Source organism: Puma concolor, chromosome A2 (assembly GCF_028749965.1).
Source record: "Puma concolor isolate L17-30 chromosome A2, mPumCon1.1.hap2, whole genome shotgun sequence".
In the NCBI taxonomy this organism is placed as follows: Eukaryota; Metazoa; Chordata; class Mammalia; order Carnivora; family Felidae; genus Puma; species Puma concolor.
This window is the reverse complement of record NC_141668.1, coordinates 103268664-103290677: the sequence shown is the minus strand read 5'-3', so window position 1 is coordinate 103290677 and position 22014 is coordinate 103268664. Positions and strand designations below refer to the sequence as shown.

General features: G+C 38.9%; 1 pseudogene; it reads right to left on the bottom strand.

The window, feature by feature from the left end:
• Positions 1-953: 953 nt before the first annotated feature.
• On the bottom strand, positions 954-1630 carry LOC112859666 (shugoshin 1 pseudogene; annotated as a pseudogene).
• Between the last annotated feature and the right edge of the window lie 20384 nt (positions 1631-22014).

The following is a 22014-nucleotide window of genomic DNA, read 5'->3' as shown; positions in this document are numbered from 1 at the left end:
AAAGTGATTTGCTAAAATTCAGTCATTGCCTGCAGATACTGGAATTTTCCAAGCAAAGCAACTAGTGTATGTCTTGAATAGGATATACCGCCATAATTTCTGATGCTTTTGAGATAGAATGGTGCAGTTATTTCATTAAGAAGTTTCTAGGGATTTACTGGGATGCTGTGGAGGGACATTATGGACACATATTATCAAATATACTGATTTACCAGTTAGCATTTGAATTTCTCCTAATTAAATTTCTTTTTAATCTGTGTGCATGTGTTTCTGATTTATTTTTGCCTTTTCGGCCCTGACAGCACCGAGAAGTCTGAGTCTTTGTAAAAGATATTTTACAAGGGTTACAGGTCCCCTGCAGGATCCTGTAGGGTCCTGTAGAGAGATTCTGATAAATGCCACTGCTCAGGGATCCACTGAGGTTGCCATGCTCTATCCATGCTTAATCTTCTTAATGGATACATTTTCATGCTCATTTGGATTGAAGCTTGGTGATTGGTCATTGGGTTCCTAAGTGATTGGTTGGTGAGATTTTGAACGTACTTGCCAGTGTTTTTAGGGAAAGTAGAAATCATCAAACTCATTCACAGACACATTTTCAGACTCATTGTTGCTTTCTCCTAGTTTAGAAAATTTGCTCCTTTATTTTGCCTGAGAAGTGTGAGATGAACATCCACTGTCAAATGGAAATTGTTAACGTTACTTGACTGACACATCCATCCAATTTTTTTTTTTTTTGGTGGGGGTGGGGGATAGTGTTTTGTTTGTTTTTGTTATGTTTAATTTTCACTTTTTTCCCTTCATGCCTTGATATAAACTTCAATTTTCCCTTTTAGTTTTCTTTATTCTTTTTCCTTCCTTTTGCATTGCTATGCTTAGTTTTAGTTTGTTCAGAGGTAGACTCTAAAATGACCTGGTTTAGTAATCCTTCCTGTGAGGATTAGCTTTGGTGATTAGTTAATTTTGTCCTTGTTCCATTGATAGACATCACCCAATGTAACATATTTACATAGATTGATAAGACCTTTCTTTAAACTGAGGTGGGCAGGTACAGTTCTAAGGAAGACATTATCTGTAGACCCACCTTCTCCTGGGCTAGAAGATGCAAAATAGAATCCAAGTCTGTCTTGAGGAATAGAAGATATTTGGTTTTCTATTTGGAATAATTCTCCTTGTCCCAGAAGTCCAACTTCCTGAAGAAGAACTTACAAATTCTTGGTGAGTAAATCCCTGGCTTTGCCATCACTGTTGGAATTTTCTTCAGGGGGATTCACTGTGCCCTTGGGTCTGAGCAGTTTATTCTGTTTTCTGGGAAGTCACTTTTTCTTTCAAAACCCATAGCTGACATGTGAGGTAGTAATATTATTTTCTCATCCATGAAAGGATGTCCTGTGCTTCCCCCACTTTGGATTTTTCATTTTCCAAGACTACAGCAAACACTGTGTTGTTGTCCTTGTAATTTTTCAGCAGCTTAGAAGTAAGCATTGGTGATACTTTGGTAGAACACAGGTAGGACAGACTTACATTGGTCAATGTCTGACTAGTTTTTCTTTCTTTTCTCTTTCACTTGTTTCTTTATTGCCTCTGCACTGCTCTGAGGGGACTTTTCAAGGCACCTTTCATTGACCATCTTCTGCCTTGGCCACCACCTCAGCCACCATGGTGACCCTCCTCCTCACAATCCAAAGCTCTGTAAGGCTGCCTCACAGTCCTGGGCTGTGGCTCCATCTCCCTGCTGGAGACTTCCAGGACCACACTCGAAGTTATTCTCCGCATTCACTCATTGGTTGCTTGGGAATCGCTGGATGTCTAGACTTTGCTACAGTCTATCAGATTTCTAGTAAAGGATGAGAAATAGAGTGTTTTTAAAATGAATTTATTTAAGGTAAAAAAAAAATCACACATCTCTCCTACCTCTCATCTCACCCTGTGGCAAACACCAATCTGTTGTCTGTATCATGAGCTTGACTGTATATATATATATATATATATATATATATATATATATACACACACACACAGGACGAACAAGGACGAAATATATATATATATATATATATATATATATATATGTATATATATATATATATATATATATATGTATATATATATTGACAGACATTTGTTCAACATTTTCAGGAAGTATACGTTTCCTAGCAGATTTGCAAATCTAATTTAATCCAAATCAAAAGATTCATCCAGCAAATGATGAATATATACATGTATATATGCCAGATTCATCTGGCAAATGGTGAATATATACATGTATACATATATTCCACATATAAGAGAGATCACATGATATTTGTATTGGTCTGATGCTGCCTGACTTATTTCCCTTAGCATAAAGCCCTCAAATTCCATCCATGTTATTGCAAATGGTAAGATTTCATTCATTTTGACAGCTGAGTAGTATTCCACTGTGTGTCTATGTATGTATGTGTATACATAATATATATAATCAGTTTTTTATCCATTCATCTATCAGTGGACATCTAGGTTGTTTCCATATCTTGGCTATTGTAAATAATGCTGCAATGAACATGCCCAGAAATGAAATTCCTAGATCATATGGTAGTTCTTTTTTCAGTTTTTGAGGAATCTCCCTGTTGTTTTCTACATAAATTTACATCCTTACCAACAAACACAAGGTCTCTCTTTCTCCACATCCTTGTCAACACTTTTTATCTTCAGTCTTTTTGAAAATAGGCATTCTGACTGGTGTGAGATCATTTATCACTATGGTTTTGATTTGCATTTCCATGATGATTAGTAATGTTGAGCATCTTTTTATGTACCTGTTGGCCATCTGTATATCTTTGGAAAAAATATTTATTCAGGTCTTCTACTCTTTTATGAAACAGATTGTTTGTATATTTGCTATGAGTTGTAGTTTTTTACATGTTTTGAATATAGTTCCTTAGAGGAGATATGATTTGCAAATATCTTCTCCCATTCCATAGATTGCTTTTTCATTTTGATAGTTTCCTTGTTCAGAAGCTTTTTGGTTTCATGTGGTTCCACTTGTGTGTTTGTGCTTTTTTTGCTTTTGCTTTTGGTGTTAGTGTCAAAAAATCATCACCAAGATGGACGTTAAGGAGGTTACCATCTACGTTTACTTCTAGTATTTAATGGTTCCAGGACTTGCATTCGAGTATTCAATCCTTTTTCAGTTGATTTTTGTGTACTTTTGGGTTAATTTTATTTTTATTTTTTTATGTTTATTTATTTTTGAGACAGAGAGAAGCAGAACATGAGTTGGGGTAGAGGCAGAGCGAGAGGGAGACACAGAATCTGAAGCAAGTGCCAGACTCTGAGCTGTCAATACAGAGCCCGATGCGGGGCTCGAACCCACCAACCATGAGATCATGATCTGAGCCAAAGTTGGTTGCTTAACCGACTGAGCTACCCAGGCATCCCACTTTTGAGTTAATTTTGAATGTAATTTTGTGCATGGTGTAAGATAGTGGTCCGGTTTCATTCTTTTGCATGTGGCTGTCCAATTTTACAGCATCATTTATTGAAAAGACTATACTTTCTCCACTCTGTAATTGTGTCCCCTTTGTCATAAATTAATTGACTGTATTTTCATGAGTTTAATTCTAGGCTCTCTGTTCTGTTCCATTGATCTATATGTCCATTTTATTTTTTTTTTTATTTATTTTTTTTTTTTAATTTTTTTTCAACGTTTATTTATTTTTGGGACAGAGAGAGACAGAGCATGAACGGGGGAGGGGCAGAGAGAGAGGGAGACACAGAATCGGAAACAGGCTCCAGGCTCTGAGCCATCAGCCCAGAGCCTGATGCGGGGCTCGAACTCACGGACCGCGAGATCGTGACCTGGCTGAAGTCGGACGCTTAACCGACTGCGCCACCCAGGCGCCCCTATATGTCCATTTTAATACCAATTCCATACTGTTTTGATTGCTATAGCTTTGAAATGTAATTTGAAATCAAGGAGCATGATTAAATTTACTCCGAAGTATTCTTTTTGATGCAATCATCAATGAGATTGTTTTTTTAATTTCTCTTCCTGATAGTTCATTATTAGCATATAAAAATGCAGCAGACTTTTGTGTATTGATTTAGTATCCTGCAACTTGATTGAAGTGGCCTATTCTAACAGTTTTCTGATGTAGTCTTAGAGTTCTGTCTATGTGATCTCATGTCATCTGTATATAGTGACACTTTTACTTCTTCCTTTCCAGTTTGGATAAATTCTCTTTCTTTTTCTAGTTTCCTAATGCTCTAACCAAGACTTCCATTACTATGTTGAATAAAGATGGAGGGAGGGGCATCCTTCTCTTGTTCTTGATGTTAGAGGAAAAGATTTCAGTTTGTCATCATTGAGTGTCATATTAGCTGTATGTTTGTCATATATGGCCTTTATTTTGTTGAGGTATATTTCCTCTATAGACCTTTTTAAAGTTTATTTACTTCTTTTGAGAGAGATGGGGCAGGGGAGAAAATGAGCCAGAGAGAGGCAGAGAGACAGGAGGAGAGAGAATCCCAAGCAGGCTCTGCACTGTCAGCACAGAGCCCGACCTGGGGCTCAAACTCACGTACTGTGAGACCATGCCCGGAGCTGAAATCAAGGGTTGGATGCTTAATTAACTGAGCCACCCAGGTGCCCCTCTATACATATTAGGTTAAGAATTTTCATCATAAATGGATGTTGAATTTTGTCAGATGTTTTTTCTGCATTTATTAAGATGATCATATGATTTTTATCCTTCATTTTGTTAATGCAGTTTATCACACAGACTGCTGATTTGTGGATGTTGAGCCATCTTTGCATCCCTTGAAAAAAATTCTACTTGATCATGGTGTGTGATAATCTTAATGTATTGAATTTGGCTTCTAATACTTTGTTGAGAATTTTTGCATCTATGTTCATCAGGGATATTGACCTATAACTTTCTTTTCTTGTGGCATGCTTGTCTGGATTTGGTATCAGGGTAACACTGGCTTTGTAAAATGAGTTTGAAAGAGTTCCCTCCTCTTCTCCGTTTTGGAAAAGTTTGAGGAAGATTGGTATTAATCTTCACATGTTTGGTAGAATTCACCAGTGAGGGCATCTGGTCCTGGACTTTTGTTTGTTGAGAGATTTGTGATTACTGATTCAATATACTTACTAGTAATTGGTCTGTTCAGCGATTCTGTTTCATCATGATTTAATCCTGGTAGGTTGTATATTTCTAGGAATTTTTCCATTTCTTTTAATTTGTCCAATTTCTTAACATATGATTGTTTATAGTAGTCTCTGTTTATATTTCTGTGGTATTAGTTATATTTCCTCTTTCGTGTCTAACTTTTTCTCAGTGCCCTCTTTTTCTTGGTGAGTCTGGCTAAAGAAATGTGTACTAAATTTATCTTTTCAAAGAAATGGCCCTTAGTTTCATTGATCTTTTCTATTGTCTTTTTCATCTCTACTTCATTTATTTCTGCTCTAACCTTTATTTTTTCCTTTCTTCTACTAACTTTGAGCTTTGTTTGTTCTTTTTCTAGATAAGGGTTAAATTTAGCTTAGTACATAGAATTACCAACTTTGTCAATCATATTTAAGGAGACTTTCTGGTAACACACACATGAGCTAGCTAGTTTTGAGAGAGAAGAGAAGAAGAGAAAGAAGGAAGGAGGAAATGAGGGAAGGAAGAAAAGACTGAGAGGGTGGGAGAGATAGAAAGAGGGAGAGAGAAGAAAGAAAGAAAGAAAGAAAGAAAGAAAGAAAGAAAGAAAGAAAGAAAGAAAGAAAAAGAAAGGAGGGAGGGTGGGAGGGAGGGAGGGAAGGGAAGAAGGGAGGGAGGAAGGAAGGAAGGACAGAAGGAAGCAAGGAAGCAAGGAAGGAATGAAGGAAAGTCTGATCCTTTCAGAAGAAACAGATGGTACAAGACACGGGGATCAAAAAAAATCTGCATATGATTTTAAGTCAAGGAATCACAAGGGGTAGCAAGCTTGGAGAGAGAAAGAATGTGTAAGTGCTTCTACATCAACTCTGCATCTATTGCCATAAAAAATACTCTCCTCTGTTCCCACTGTATTGGACAGCAAGTTAATACTCATGTCTGTCCCACAGTTTTTATTTTATTTTTTTCTAAGATGCTCCTGAGATCAAGATTCTGGGATTCTACATCAATAAATCCCATGTTTGATCACATGCACCATATAAAAGTAATATAACCCACTCGTCCATCAGATAATATACAGGGTAGACAAATAGGTTTCTCTCTCTCTCTCTCTCTCTCTCTCTCTCCCCCTCCCTCCCTCCCTCTCTGAGCGTCTGGTTAAGGAAAGAAATCATATCATAGCAATTTTCTTACAGCGTCGGGATTTATATCCTTTTTATTCCATATCCAGTCTGTTATCCTCAAAAATTTTCCAATTTCTCTTTCAGTAGAAAGTGTGATTCTTTAAAAAGGGGGGTTATTACTGGGGTGCCTGGGTGGCTCTGTCAGTTAAACATCGGACTTTGGCTTAGGTCATGATCTCGCGGTTTGTGAGTTCGAGCCCCGTGTCGGACTCTGTGCTGACAGTTCAGAGCCTGGAGCTTGCTTCCAATTCTGTGTCCCCCTCTCTCTCCGCCCCACCCCTTCTCGTGCTCTATCTCTCTCTGTCTCTCAATAATAAATAAGTGTTAAATTTTTTTTTAAAAAAAGGGGGGTTATTTGAGATATAAGGTTCACCAAATGCCAAAACTCAGCATCGACTCACCCTAATTTCCAAATGAGATTTTAGTGTGGTGTAGGGAGCACAGAAAAAGGAACCAGTTCACTGAAGTGGAATCATGATTACTGCCCCACCTGCCCTTAGAACTTTCTTATACCCTTTGTAAGTTTTCAGGAAGCCCTGTGTGCTAGCATTATTGAAAATCAGCAGGATTTTTATATGTGCGCTTTTGGAAGAACACCAAAAGGATGCGATTCATCTGTGGCCATGCACCTGGCTTTTTATTTTAATGGAAAATCAAGTCTATTTTATTTTTCCCCTTTTATCTGTGGGCAGCAGAGTTTTCTCCAGTGAGGCTACCTTGGATTGTGTCAGTTTTGAGATATCCATATTAATGGAAACTCCCAAAGCCAGTACATTGCAGGTATGTTATTTACAATAATAAAGAGAAGATTGAAAAAGTACCTGTCATCGGATGCTGAAATCAAAGAAGCAAAATAATTTGCCTCTTGGTACCACAAACATTAGGGAACTTTCAACACATCACATCTTTTCCTGGGGCCAGCTGGAGTTCGCAGGCCAAATGCTGGTCCATCAAGATCATTCTCTGTTTCCTTGAACAAAGGATTTCCATTTGAATTAGTAACATTCCCAAACACTTTTTATGCAAAAGTATTACAATGGGGAATGTTCCTAATAATTCATCAGCACTTTGATGTTTTCTGAGAGAATTTCTGCCGCAAAGGGATCTGAAGACAAAACTTTTCTATACGCTTGAAATCCTCACTGGGGTTGGAAAAAATGATGCCATGCAATGTGGTCTTGGACAACAACAAAGTCCATTTCCACACTTTGAAATTGGCTATGTTCTTAGAGCCTAGTTTTCCAAGGTGTGTAATGAGGGATTCCTGATAGAAAGGATTTTGAATTGGATAATATAAAACCACACCTTTATAATAATATGAAAAAGATCGACAGAGAGAGGTAAGAGTTGTGTTACTTCCCATCTACACTTCCTTCCTTACTGCATCGTTTTCTTATATCCATTAGCACAGAACGTACACCTGAGGTAAAGAGATGTGTACCACACTGTTTATACCTGAGTCTTCAAGAGATTTATTGTTTAATTTTAATTTTAAATTAATAAATTTCTATTTAAAAATTTGGGGGGATATATCATCAAGGAAATATAAAGCAATAAGTATAAGTCATCTGTATTTCCACCATTAACCCACTGAATTATTAACTATTGACTTGTTAAACTGTTTTTTTTCCCAATAAACATTTATTAGGTGCCCATTGTGTGCATGGTACATTGGGAAATTGTAAGAGACAACCTGACTTCAATAAACATAGTTTAGAGGCACCTGGGTGGCTCAGTCGATTAAGCATCTGACTCTTGATTTTGGCTCAGGTCACGTTCTCACGGTTCGTGAGTTCAAGTTCTGTGTGGGGCTCTGGGCTTCCAGCGTGGAGCCTGCCTGGAATTCTCTCTTTCTCCTGTCTCTCTGCCCCTCCCTACTCACTTGTGTGCATGCTGTCTCTCTCTCTCTCTCTCTTCCTGTTTCTCAAATTAAATAAACAGTTTCACAAAACTAAAAAATAAGTGCAGTTTAACAAGAAAACAGATTTTACTGTGTTAAATGGTGATAAAAATATAAGCACTATGAGAAAAGATAGGGGTTATACTATTTATTTTATTTTTGCTAAGAACATTGAAAAAATTCTTTTTGTTTTTGTTTTGTTTTTGTTTTTGTTTATAGAGAGGGGAGTTTTGGAAATAGAATCTATGGAATTAGGAAGAGATCCAGACCGAGAGACTCATACTTGTCATCTCAAGGTAAGAAAGCATAGATCTGGCAGGACAGCAAGATGGGATCACTTTGAGCAGAAAGCAGTAGGCCAGTAGGGAGAAAAGTCATCTTGGGACCTTGGAAAGCTTGAGGCAGCCAGATATTAACGCTTTCCCAAACAGGAGAAGCTATATATGTCAATATTTAATAATATCAATGCCATGTGGGAAAGTGATTCAAGTAGCAGGTGTGGTTATGGAATTGACAGGAATTTCAGGCCGTGGACTAGAATGACGAGGGCAAGGTTAAGTTTACAGTGTACCCAACGTGTCCTGCTTACTGGCTGGAAGGTGAACTATTAACAGAGAGGAACAGAGTAAAGGGACCAAAAGTGGCTAAAGGGAAATATTTGTTTTTAATAAACTTTTTAAATTTTAGAATGATCTGAGCTTTACTTTAAAGTTGCAAAGCCAGTGCAGAGAGTTCCCGTACGGCCACACACCCGGTTTCTCCTATTGCTAACCTCTTACATGAGGGTCAATATTGGTTCATCACTTGTAACTTTGCCACAAGTGATGAACCAATGTCCCCACATTATTAGTACACAAAGACCATATTTTATTCAGGTTTCCCTAATTTTAATCACTTGTCGTTTCTCTGTTCCAGAATGTCATCTGAGATACCACCTCACATTTAGCCACCATCTCTCCTCAGGATTCTCTAGACGGTAACAGTTTCTCAGATTTTCTTTGTGTCCAACGACAGTTTTGAGGAGTGCACATCACCCGTTAGGTCCAATGTCCCTACATGGGGATTTGTCTTTTTTTTTCTCATGAATCCACTGGGGTTCAGGATTTGGGGGAAAGAAGACCATACGGGATAGATTGCCATTCTTATCACATCATATCATGACCAGTGCTATCAGCATGACTTAAACAAACGCCGTTGACATTAACCTTGATCATGGGAGCGAGAGGGTGCTTGTCAGGTTTATGCACTGCAGAATGACTTTTTACCCTTCTCCTTATTGCACACTTTGGAAGAAAAACACCAGGCACGGCCCACATTTCAGTAATGGGGAGTTTTGCTCTACTTTCTTAGGAGGGTAAATTGGGTTTTTAATATTTGTGTTTGAGGAGGAGGCCATGTCTTACAGGAAACTGCCTGCCAACCACATCAGTGGCCAGTCCAAATTAGACATTTATATCAGCTATGAGACTATCACAGGAGAAAACAAGGCTTTATCAAGGATTCTGGTGAACCCATACCATGTTCACAACAAATGTACGGTAATACCCCATTTGTTTTTCTGAAATGAGATCACAGATAATATAAACTGTGCATAGCAGCACCCTTTAACAATGCATCATTACTTAGGTATAACACGAAGGAAAACTAACAGGAAAGTAATTTATAATAAAACAGTGCATGATTTTGGATGCCACTTGCAAAGTATTGCTACCTTGGAAGGCATAGTGAATTAGTCTGATGCTTACTCTTTATATTGATAAGGATTAGTAGTCCTAGGTGCCGAAGTGCTCGTTCCCTCAATCACAGTAGCTTAAAAGGAAACAGGTTGGCTTCTCTCTAGGGTCAGTGACACCCCACGCCATTGGGCTTCATGGCTTCTGAATCTCCAGGCTTCAGTGTTAGCTACAGTTTCTGCCTCTGGTCCAGAGACAGCAGGGGAGGGCGGATGAGAGGGCATGCACGCTTTAGGAAGCCCAGAGGGGACCCCGTTGGTGAGAAATGTCCAGACAGCCCACCTGGCTCTGGGGAGCTTGAGAAATCAGGGCAGCTGTCTGACAGAGAAGAGAGAGAGAGAAAATTTGGTGAACATAGAACCAGGGCTAAGGGTGGGGGGTGGCTGGCCACAAAAGCAGAGCAGTATGGACGGTCAGAGAGGCAAGTCGAAGTGGAGAAGGTATTTCTGCCAGCGGTGTGATTTTATTCTGACCTGGGGACCAACAGTCGCTAACGTTTTGAAACAAAACAAGGCACAGACTTTCCTTGATGTTTATGGCAGTTGCATTCATGGAGGATTCGATTCAGTTGATTACAATTGTACAAGATACTTTGTGTTTATAGGGAAACATGTAGCTTTTGGTTGTGTACGTGAATAATTATCTGAAAGGTGAAATAAAATGGATTCACTACAAGAAGGGCTTTTAAAATGGAGCCAGGAGTGGGGACGCCTGGGTGGCTCAGTCGGTTAAGGTGATGATCTCACTTCTGCTCAGGTCATGATCTTGCAGTTAGTGGGTTGGAGCCCCGAGTCGGGGTCTGTGCTGAGAGCTCCGAGCCTGGAGCCTGCTTCGAATTCTGCGTCACCCTCTCTCTCTTCCCCACCCCCACTCACATTCTGTCTCTCTCCCAAAAATAAATAAATGTTAAAAAATTATAAATAAATAAATAAACAAATAAATAAAAATGGAGCCAGGAGGCCATTAAGGAGAGGGCTCTGCACTGACAGTGTGGAGTCTACTTGGGATTCTCTCTCTCCTTCTTTCTATGCCCCTCCCTTGCTTGAACTCTCTTAAAAATAAATAAACTTAAACAAATATACAAAGAGACACAATTTGAGTTCCTACTATATCTGTGCTCCCCGGATTTCAATTCCGAGACCCCAAATGGACACTTGTTTTATTTCAGTTCTGTGTCTTTTCTCAGTTGTCCACTATAAGCAATTTCACCTGCATTATCGCCAGCTGCACAATGATTTTTCCATGCGGTGTGAGTCACACCTTGCTCTGTATTAAAGTCTCTGCATTGCCGGCATCTAGTCCATGGGACCTGCTCACCACCATGCACCCCAATGACTGAGACCGACTACATCACCTGCTCCAGTTTTCAATCCCCACCCCAGAAAGTGGGAGTCCCCCGACTGAGAACCACAGCGCTGGTACCAGCGAAGACAGAATGCAAACAGACACACGGGGTGGGCGAAATGAAAACTGCTGGGATGTGGCACAAGAAAGAGGCGATCTATCAGAGAAAGGGCAGAAAAATGAGGCAATCCAGGGGATAGCTGGAAATGCAAAATCAGAGTAGGGCTTTGAATTGATTTTTTTCTAGAACTTTACCTAAACTTGGAACAGTCTCACTTATGCCAAACAGCGTGTTGGTGATGTTGGTAAACAATGTCCAGTTGACGTGGCCCACGATGGAGAAAACCCTGATGCCACGTGTCGCCGTACAGTCTACTTTTAATGAGGCCCTTCTCATTATTCTGACTGGTACAGGGACGTTGTTCTGGCTGCATATAGGCCCCACTCTGGTCACAGACACAGTCGACCTCGCTGCCACCGTGTTTGTGTCAGCACAGACCGTGTAGACTCTTCATCGGCTTCAAGGGAAGGGGTGTGAGTTTTATCACCCCCATGCTCTTCTCTGACCTTCACTGAAACAAGTCATATCCAGAGACAAAAAAAATAATAGGAAATAGACATCTGTGGATACAATTCATGTCAGAAAAGAGGATGTGTTTTGTTCTATTTGTGTAATAGAAATTATGGATTTGCTAGCGGAATTTAATACAGGCGTGAACGTTCTGTTTATTGTTTTCAAACTTCTCCAAAATGTGTGCAATGTAAGGTCCACTTCTTCACTGCAGGGCCCTCTGGACTTTGCTTCCTTGTCAGCCCTTCCAGATGTCCTTCCTCAGAAGCAGGTACTGCTGGAGGTGATGTGTCACAGGCAGGTTGCTGTGTGTTGTGTTGTGTTGTGTTGTGTTGTGTTGTGTTTAGACACTCAACCCTGTGTTGTGTTGTGTTTTGGAGGCTGTGACAAACAACCACAGAGGGAGCAGGTGCATAAGGAAAGGGAGAGGGCAGGAGGAGATGCGCCTGCTGGAGGAGAGGGTAGCCCATGGGGCGGCCCCTAGACAAAGCATAGGAAAGATTCATTCAGCAGAGGAGCCGTTCTGAAACCTCTACGTTCCGAGTCTTCTCTGCCCACGGGACTTAGACCATCTTCTCTTGCATTCTCTGTGTTTGACTAACGGTTAACAGGAAAGACAAGTGTGCAGCTTTCCCATAAAATGCTGGGAGTTACAAACACAGCAGATGGTGGGGGAGGAACCTCACCAATGAGCAGAGTTATTTGATCACGACATGAGAAGCCTGGTGCCTGAGTTAGAATTCAAGGTCAGTATTAGTGTATTAGAAAAAATAAATAAAATTCCAGTCTGCAAGAAGGTGTTTCATTAAGTGGAGCAAAGTTTTATTATGTCAGACCCTACTCATTCACAATAAGTGACCTCCGCTCAGAAGGCATAGATATTATACTCTCCTGTGTCATTTTAAATGAAATTCTTACTATATTTATTCAACGAGCATAAATACAGATACAAAATAGCCATTTCCTTACAAACACCATTTCAAGTGCAACAGATGATTATTACCCAGAAGTCTAAAAACTGACGGTAGGAAAAAGATTGATTCATTACAGGAGTTTTTAAATTAAATTGTCTAAGTTAACATACAGGAAAATTGACTTTTCTGTGTACAGTTCTATGAATTATAAAACATGTACAGACTCATGTAACTCCCATTAGGGAGCTAGATACAGAACAGTGCCATCACCATCAGAACCGCCTCTGTCCCCAACGCAACACATTTGTAGTCAAACTGTCCCTGACCTTGGTGACCATGGATCGGTTTTCCACGGAATTATATAGAATGTCACTTACAATAATGCTTTTGAGATCGACTTACGTTGCTTAGCATATCAGTGATTTACTTCTTTTTATTGTGATACAGTGTTCCATTGTATGCATAGGGAAGGAAAAATTCTTTATCTTGCAGTTTCCTCCAGCTGGACGAAGAAGTAAATTTACATAAAGACTGTTTAACCCCAAGGTGGGGGGGGGAGTTTTATTACCTGCCCATAGAGGTTCCCAGAGTAAAATGAGACCTCAAGAAAGAACCAAAGTGTGTTTTTTATACATGTTAGACAAAGAGACAATAGATTTGAGACGAATTGACAGGATAAAGAAAACAGGTGTCTGGGGCTTTATTAGTAAGGAATTCTAAGCGGAATTTAGACTGAGGTAGTCGATTAGAAAAAGAAGGTAAGAAGGCTTGTTTTTACTGCTTTCTTGGCTGTAAAGTCCATATTTTTGTTGAGAAGGATGTCTTTTACATCTTAGTTCGGGGAGGGTGTTTTTCATAATGGGAGATGTGATTCCTGTTTCAGGGGGCCGGGGGAAGGTCTGATGTCCTGGAACTGGATGCTCCCCAAGCAGCTTCAATTACAAATAGTAAAACCTTGGTTCACGAGCATAATTCATTCCGGAGACATGCTTGTCATCCAAAGCCTTTGGATATCAAAGCAAATTTCGAGAGCCTTCGGCTCAGTTGTGATCATGTGACATTCGGCATCACGTACGACTTGTATTGCAAGACCTCCTGTGTTTATCTAGTTATAATTTATTAGAAATGTTTGCTCCAAAACATTGGATTCAATGTTTTGCTGTGATCAGTATGCCATTCTGGTATCTTTTGGGTGGCCTGCCCTTGGCATCTACCCAAGTATTTACCACATTTGTTTACCTATTCACCTGCTGAAGGACATTGGGGTTGTTTCAAGTTTGGGGTAATTGTGAATGGAGTCGCTATACACACCCATCGGGTGTGAGATGGCTGGGTCACATGGTAAGGATGCGTACATACGAGGAACTGACAAATTGTTGCTCGGTTGTACCACTTGTCATTCTTACCAGTAATGTGTGAGAATTCTATTGCTCTACATCCTGTCAGTGATATATCTCCAGTGTTTAAGTTTTATATTTGCTGTTCTAATAGTTCCACAGCCATATCTCATTGTGGTCTTGAATTCACATTGCCAGTCATGTCAAACGTTTTTCATGTGGTTATTTATCATCTGAATAGCTTCTTGGAGAAGAGTTTACTTTTCAACTCATTTAATGGGGCGCCTGGGTGGCCCAGTTGGTTGAGTGTCCGACTTTGGCTCAGGTCAGTCTGGCTTCGGCTCAGGTCATGATCTCACAGCTCATGAGCTCGAGCCCCACGTCTGGCTCTGGGCTGACAGCTAAGAGCCTGGAGCCTGCTTCAGATTCTGTGCCTCCTTCTATCTCTCTGTCTTCCCCCACTGGCTCGGTCTCTTTCTCTCACTCGAAAATAAATGAAAACATTAAAAAATATATTAAAACAATAAAAAATAAACTCATTTAAAAATTAAGTAATTGCTTACTTTTGAGTTTTGAAAGTTTTAAAAATTTGTTTGTTCTTCATATAAAAATGTTGTCACTTAGGTAATTTCTTTTTTTTTTTTTTTAAATTTTTTTTTCAACGTTTATTTATTTTTGGGACAGAGAGAGACAGAGCATGAACGGGGGAGGGGCAGAGAGAGAGGGAGACACAGAATCGGAAACAGGCTCCAGGCTCTGAGCCATCCGCCCAGAGCCTGACGCGGGGCTCGAACTCACGGCCCGCGAGATCGTGACCTGGCTGAAGTCGGACGCTTAACCGACTGCGCCACCCAGGCGCCCCTACTCAGAGTGAGGTCCATTTAAATAGCATGATGTGACCCACAGTATATGACACATTGCTCCTAAAAGAGCTTCTTGAATAGGCCAAATCTTTTTTAAGGCTAAATATTAAATATGCCTTTTTACAATTATCTTTGTTGTTGCCGTGTTTTGGTTTTGCTTCGTTCCCTTTTGTTTTTGATGGAAACTACGCTCCCTGATTTTACCACAGTGGATAAAAATGTAAATCTTCCAGTGGGAACACTTTCAAGGAAACAGTAACAGTGCACATTTTGTAAAATCTATTTTCAAAAAAACCTATTTTTTAGAATCCTACATCAGTTCCATATGAGCTGCTAAAATAGGTTTACTCTTTTCTCCAGACTTTCTCTACCTAAGTGGATTCCTCATCAACGCTGCAATTTAGTATGAAGAAAAGTGCCCGACCAAATGCTTACAGATATACTTTACATTTTGTTATTTGGAAGGCACTGACAGCAATGCCCGTGTGGGAATAGAGAAAACCATTTTATTGCTACTTTGGAAAATCTACCTACAGCTCTGTGGTAGACGGACTCTAATCCCAGATCTGTCACCTAGTGTGAGTGAAGCTTTAGGCGAGCTCACTGTATTTCTGCTCCTCTTCCTGTATCTACGTGTAGAGATTAAATAAAGTATTATCCAGTCTTTTTTCAGATGATACATAAACCTACTTAGTAAAGCAAAATAACTTCCGTTCCCCTGTTGTGTGTGTGGTGGTGGGCTCCCTGGGGAACTGGGTCTGCAGAGTTAAATTGCGGAAGGTTTTTTTGGGAGGGAAGGCTAACCTACAGGAGCCAGGATTGGAGGTAGAATGGAGGATGACATAGGGTGGGGACTGGGAAGACTGGCCTGTCTAGGGCTCAGTTACCTGGGAGACTGGCCCAGTGGAAATGTCCCTGTGAACCTTACTGGGTCCCAGACTAGACCACACACTGGTTCTTTCTTCCTCCCTTCCCCTCTTTCTCTCTTTCTTCCTTCCTTCCTTCCTCTTTTCTTTCTTTTCTTTCTTTTCTTTTCTTTTCTTTCTTTCTTTCTTTCTTTCTTTCTTTCTTTCTTTCTTTCTTTCCTTTCTTTCCTCCTTTTCTTTCTTTTCTTTCTCTTTCTTTCTTTCTCCTTTCTTCCTTCCTTCCTTCTTTCCTTTTCTCTTTCTTTTCTCTTTTCTTTCTTTCTTTCTTTCTTTCTTTCTTTCTTTCTTTCTTTCCTTCTTTTCTTTCTCTTTCTTTCTCCTTCCTTCCTTCCTTCTTTCCTTTTCTCTTCTTTCTTTTCTCTTTTCTTTCTTTCTTCTTTCTTTCTTTCTTTCTTTCTTTCTTTCTTTCTTTCTTTCTTGATATATCTCACATGGTTTGCTATTTTAACCCTCTTAAGGGTACAATTCACGGGCATTGACTACATGCATATTGTTGTGCAACTATCAGGACCATCTAATTCAACAACTTTTTCATCATCCTAAACAGAAACTCTGTACGCATTTAATCACATCTCTTACTTCACCACTCAGCCCCTGTTAACTCTAACCCACTTCTGTCTCTCTGAACAGATGTCTTAATAAAACTTTAAATATACCTTTGTGGAAAATTAGAAAGCAAGCTTTAAAGAAAAACAATGGGAGATATATATATATATATATATATATATATATATATATATATATACACACACACACACACACACACATACATATATATGCACATATATATACATATATGTATACATATATACATATATGTGTGTGTATGTGTGTGTAGATATAGATATAGATATAGATATAGATATAGATATAGATATAGATATAGATATATTCTGCATTAGAATATATAGCTGGGAAGGCTGAAGAATTAAAGAAAATAAATCAGAAATTCAAGGAGAGGAAGAAGAGATCAGGATAGATTTCAAACTTGTTATTATAGTTAAAGCACCATTATTATGAGCAGTGATAATTTATGTATATAAAATATATATGATTTTAACTTTTGGGATTTCTGGGGCATGAGCCCATTAATGTTTTATGTTAATGAGTATCCTTTGTTTGATATATGAGCACATATGTATGGTGCTGGGTATTCAAGATTCAAAATGGGACCAAGTTCCGTGTCTAGCTTGGCATGGAGCTGAGAGACAGAAAAGGCCAAAGTTATTGAGAGTAACTCAGGAGAGCCAAAAACAAACAAACAACCCAGGAGACCTAGGAATAATATGGGGTAGCAATGTGTTCTGCAGTTTGGAACACACACAAAATTATGAATAATAATGCTGATAAAGTAGTAACAAGACCCAGATGAGATGGTTTCTGTGAAACTTCAAAGCGAAGTCACGGGCATATCCTAACTGATCAGGAAATGTTTTTTCCTTTCTTCCTTTCTTCCTTACCTGCCTTATTATGAAAATTAACCAGTGAACAATCTAAATACATTCTGTTTGGTACACCTAGAGATTAGTAGCTAACCACAAATATGGGAGCCCACCGAATGGTGTTTGCTGCTCCATATAGCATGTGCTTAGTGGACATCACTGGTTTGTCCATCCAGCTCTATTTGTTCATCCTTGGGAATACTTCCATTGTCTTCTGGGGTCCTGCTCTTTTTTTTTTTTAACTGCAATTATTTGTTTCTAATGGAGGCAGAAAATGTTGATCCCTGTCTCGCAGAACATGAATGATTTCAGAGCGTGTGCACATGACCCTGTGCACACCAGTCCAAGTTCTCAGGGTCGGCTTAAATCAGAGCTGAGAAGAAATATTCAACCACTCTTGGAGAAACAGTGCTCTGTGAACATTCCCTTTCCCCGTGGGTTGCTTTGCATGGAGAAGCAATTCGGTATGTGTTTGGAGTCCTGGAAATGGTGATGTTTCCTGATGGTTGTTTTAGCATTTTCAAATTTTAAGATGGGGAATCAATATTTTTCTTTTTATTTAAGCTGGTTCCATTTGGACTTCAGTCTTTGCAATTCAAATATCTTGAGCTTTTATTATGTTGAGTAAAACCCTGCCCTTCAGTTGCTTGGACTTTTGTTTAATTTTCATCGTATGAATTAAACAACTTTATGTACATTTAGTCTATTAAAATTGTGGCGTCTTCTAACATTTGTAGCAGTGGTATCTTAATCTTTTTCTGTCAAGCTCCTTCACTCACTCCTCGTATGATACAGATTACAAATATTTACCATCCTGAAAAGCTTTCTTTGTGTTTGATGTAGTGATATCTCGGATCTCTTCTAGGGCCTTAACAAGACTGCTCTGCTCTATCTACGCCTCAACTTTGGACTATAGGCCATTATTTCTTCTTTACCTACCTTCTGTGATCTTATTTCTGACCTTTAACTACAATAATCACACTCAATGGTAATTTCCAAATCCATATCTATAGTTCACGTTTCTTATTGCCTCCTGAACATTGACTCTTGAATTAGCAATTCCAACTCCAAAACAAAATTCGCCACCTTTATCCACACTTGCTCTCTTCCTACAGTCTCAGGCTTAGTAAATCCTCTATAATCTATTAAGTCAACCAATATCAGACCTTCAAGTGATCATAGCATTTCTCAACCAGGGTCCTCATCTGAATTACAGAACATAGGAAATTATTTGAGTTGACTATTTTCACCATTTTCTTAAAGATGGTAGATAACTATACCATTCTAGATGCATAGGACATAAGTAAGTTAATTATATACTGCTAGTGCCTTATGACATTAGGACTTAATCTCTCATGGAAACTCCATTATTAATATTTGTCTTTAAATGTTCTTATTTCATTTCTGTTTATTTCCATTGCCAATATAAAATTAGTTTCTTATATTATTGGAATTCTTTTCAAAACAATCTCCCTGCCTTATGCATTTGTGAATTTATCAGAGTGTTATTTCTAAAATCATAATTGGACATTTCATCCCAAATCCTTCAATGTCTTTGTAATAAAATAAAATGATCTTGGGACATACCGTGTGGTGATGCTTTGTAAAATTTTTTGTCCCATGATGCCGATTTTAAAAATTGTCCAAAATGAAAGCACACACCATCACATTAGGAAAAATAATAATAATAACCCTGAACTCTAAACTCACAAATTTGGAATATTCTTGGAAATATTTCTTCTTAATGTTTCTTGGCTTGACCAAACCAATGTCGAATTTTGGGTAAATATTTTTAAGACCGAAAATGTTTAAGAAAACAAAGATATTAACAATACTTCATGTAACGGATCAAAAATTAATGTATTAACAATTGTGGACAGGGGAGTCAGAACTCAGAGCCTAAATTTTCCACACCAATCCAACTTGGTGGTGCCAGATTAGCAAGAGTCTTAGAATTGTCCCAGGGACCACCTCTAAACACCTTGCATTGATTTCTGTCCTCCTAAGGGCATATCATTTTATGGTCTCAGGATTTGAGTAGTAATATCAGTCTGAGAAAAGTAAACTTAAACAACTTAAAAAGAAAAAGAAGGATTAGTAGAAATTATGGTTGAGCTACAATAATTAACGGGATGGATCAAGTGCCAGGTTTGGAAAGTGGTCAGGAATGAAAGGACCCCAGGTCCAATAAAAGAAACACGGGAGGCAGCTGTAATCGCTGTGTACCTGGCTCCTCCATTATAACTTGTTGGACCTTGGATATTCACCACCTTTTATAGCATAAGGGATTGCAAACAACTTTAGCTTCTTTGCATTTGTGTTCGAGATGGAAAATTCTGTCCTACAGCTTTTATTTGGCCAGCTTCAGTCATGTGCCCCTGACCTTGGTGCCAGTATTCAAGGAAAGGAAATACCTGGCTTTTTTTTGGATTCTAGAACGCAGAGAATCACTTTCCCATCTACTGAGCAGCATAGAATTTTGGATTTTTAGTTATGTAAAAGGGTTCTGATGATAAAGAGAAAAAAACAGATATCTTCTTTAGCTCACCCCTTTTCATGAAAATCCATGTATATAATTCTTTCTATGACTCCTCTCTCCATGATTTTTTTTTCTAATTAACTTTATGGTAGGGGCACCTGGGTGGCTCAGTCGGTTGAGCACTTGACTTTGGCTCAGGTCAGGATCTCACGGTTCACGAGTTCAAGCCCCACATCAGGCTCTCTGCTGTCAGTGCGGAGCCTGCTTCCGATCCTCTGTCCCCCCCTCTCTCTGCCCCTGCCCTGCTTGTGTTCTTTCTCTCAAAAATAAACATTAAAAAAAAAAAAAGAACACACTTTATAGTAACTTTGTTCCTTCCTTAATCCCCTCCAAAGGCAGAGCCGGGTTGTCATAAGTAATTCTTCATAACCAGCTACAGAGTCTCAAAATGATGTCCATTTCTTCCTCATTTGCATTAGTATCTCATCTTAATATCCAAAAAGCACTGGAGGGAGGGGATTTGAGAAAAGTGTCTTCCCCCTTGAGTTTGACTTTTTTTCACCCTGTTATGTAGCTCATAGGATATTAGGACCAAGCTTCTCTGGCTTTTTTTTTTTTTTTTTCCTTTCCACAATCAACAATGACAGCACTGATCAAGCTCAATTTACTTTGAAAAATTTCCCTATCGATATGGAAATAGATTTGAACAGTGGATATTCACCCGAGTTCAGAGGAAACCCTCTTTTCCTTTGTACACCATGTCTTCCCTCTCAGTACAAATTGCAAAGGTTAATGTGCTGTGTGTCCTTATTAAATCAAGACATTTCCTGTATCTCTCTCTTCACTAGTTTGGGATAATTGAAATGCGTGTCATAGTTGATGCTAAGAGGGGGATGCCCCTTTAGGCCAGAGGATCTGATCCACTATCTGCTGACCACTCAGGACCAAGGATCTCCCCAGAATCGTCCCCAGATTAAGGAGAGCTGCCTTTCCAGAGAGTATCCTTCCTCCCAAGAGACAGCTGCCATCCGATGATAGGTCTACTTGGAAAGTACAGAGGCTTAGCCCCTTTATCTTAATTTCTGAATATAAAACAGCTCTGAATATCTTGTCAGGTCCACACAGAGCCAGCTTGAGCTCTCTGTGGCAATTGTATCTCCGTTCAGTCTCTCCCTCAAACCTGTCTTCTGGCTCCTTCATAGCCATGGTTCCAAAGAGCACTACCAGTAAGTTTATATCCATGCAACCATCTTGAGGTCAGCCACAACCTTGGGTCATAGTAGAAAAAGGGATTGACATTTATACAAATATAAAATATCTATAGAGCTGATGTCTTTATCCACTAAGAAGATTATTTGTATCATTATCTATGTTATATTACTTTAATGACAATGGTGAATGGCACTAAATATTAAAGAAGAAAATTACACCAATCTTACACTAACTTCTGCAGTAATGGAAAAGAGGAAAGACTTCCCAACTCATTTTATGAAGCCAATGTGAATTTGATGCTTATACTTGATAACTGTGTTTTAAGAAAGGAAAATTACAGGCCAGTATTTTTCACAAGCACAGGTGTAAACATCATAAACAAAATATATAAAATGAGAATACATCTCAATCATGTTGAGGTTTTTCCAGGAATTATATATATTTGGGAATATACAGAGAAGAAATCTGTGTGCACCAGATTACATGAATAATAAATTTCTAGAAGTACTAAATGACATATCCAAAATTTTGAATCAACCAAATGTCAGCAGAAGAAGGTATAAATAAAATAGGGTATATTTAAAATGAAATAGCACACAGCATTGAAGATAACTACAGCTGTACACAACAACATGAATAAATTTTGCGAAATAATTTTGAGTGAAAAAAAACCCAGACTCCAAAGTGTGTATACTTTATGAATCCTTAACTTTATAGGATTGAAAGACAAGCACATTTCCTCTATGGGCATAGCAGTCAGCAAAAGAGCACCTTTGAATAAGAAGGAGGAGGTAATGATTATAAGGTAGTTACATTGCAAACAAAATGACACTCTCTGCTCATGGAGCTTATCATTTAGTTAGGGGTGGCAACCAATAAGCAAGCAAATAAACAAAATTTATACTGCCATTTAGTGATAAGGACAACGGAAGGGGAAAAAATATCACGAAACTAGGAAGGTAGAAAGTGTCAAGTTGGAAGGA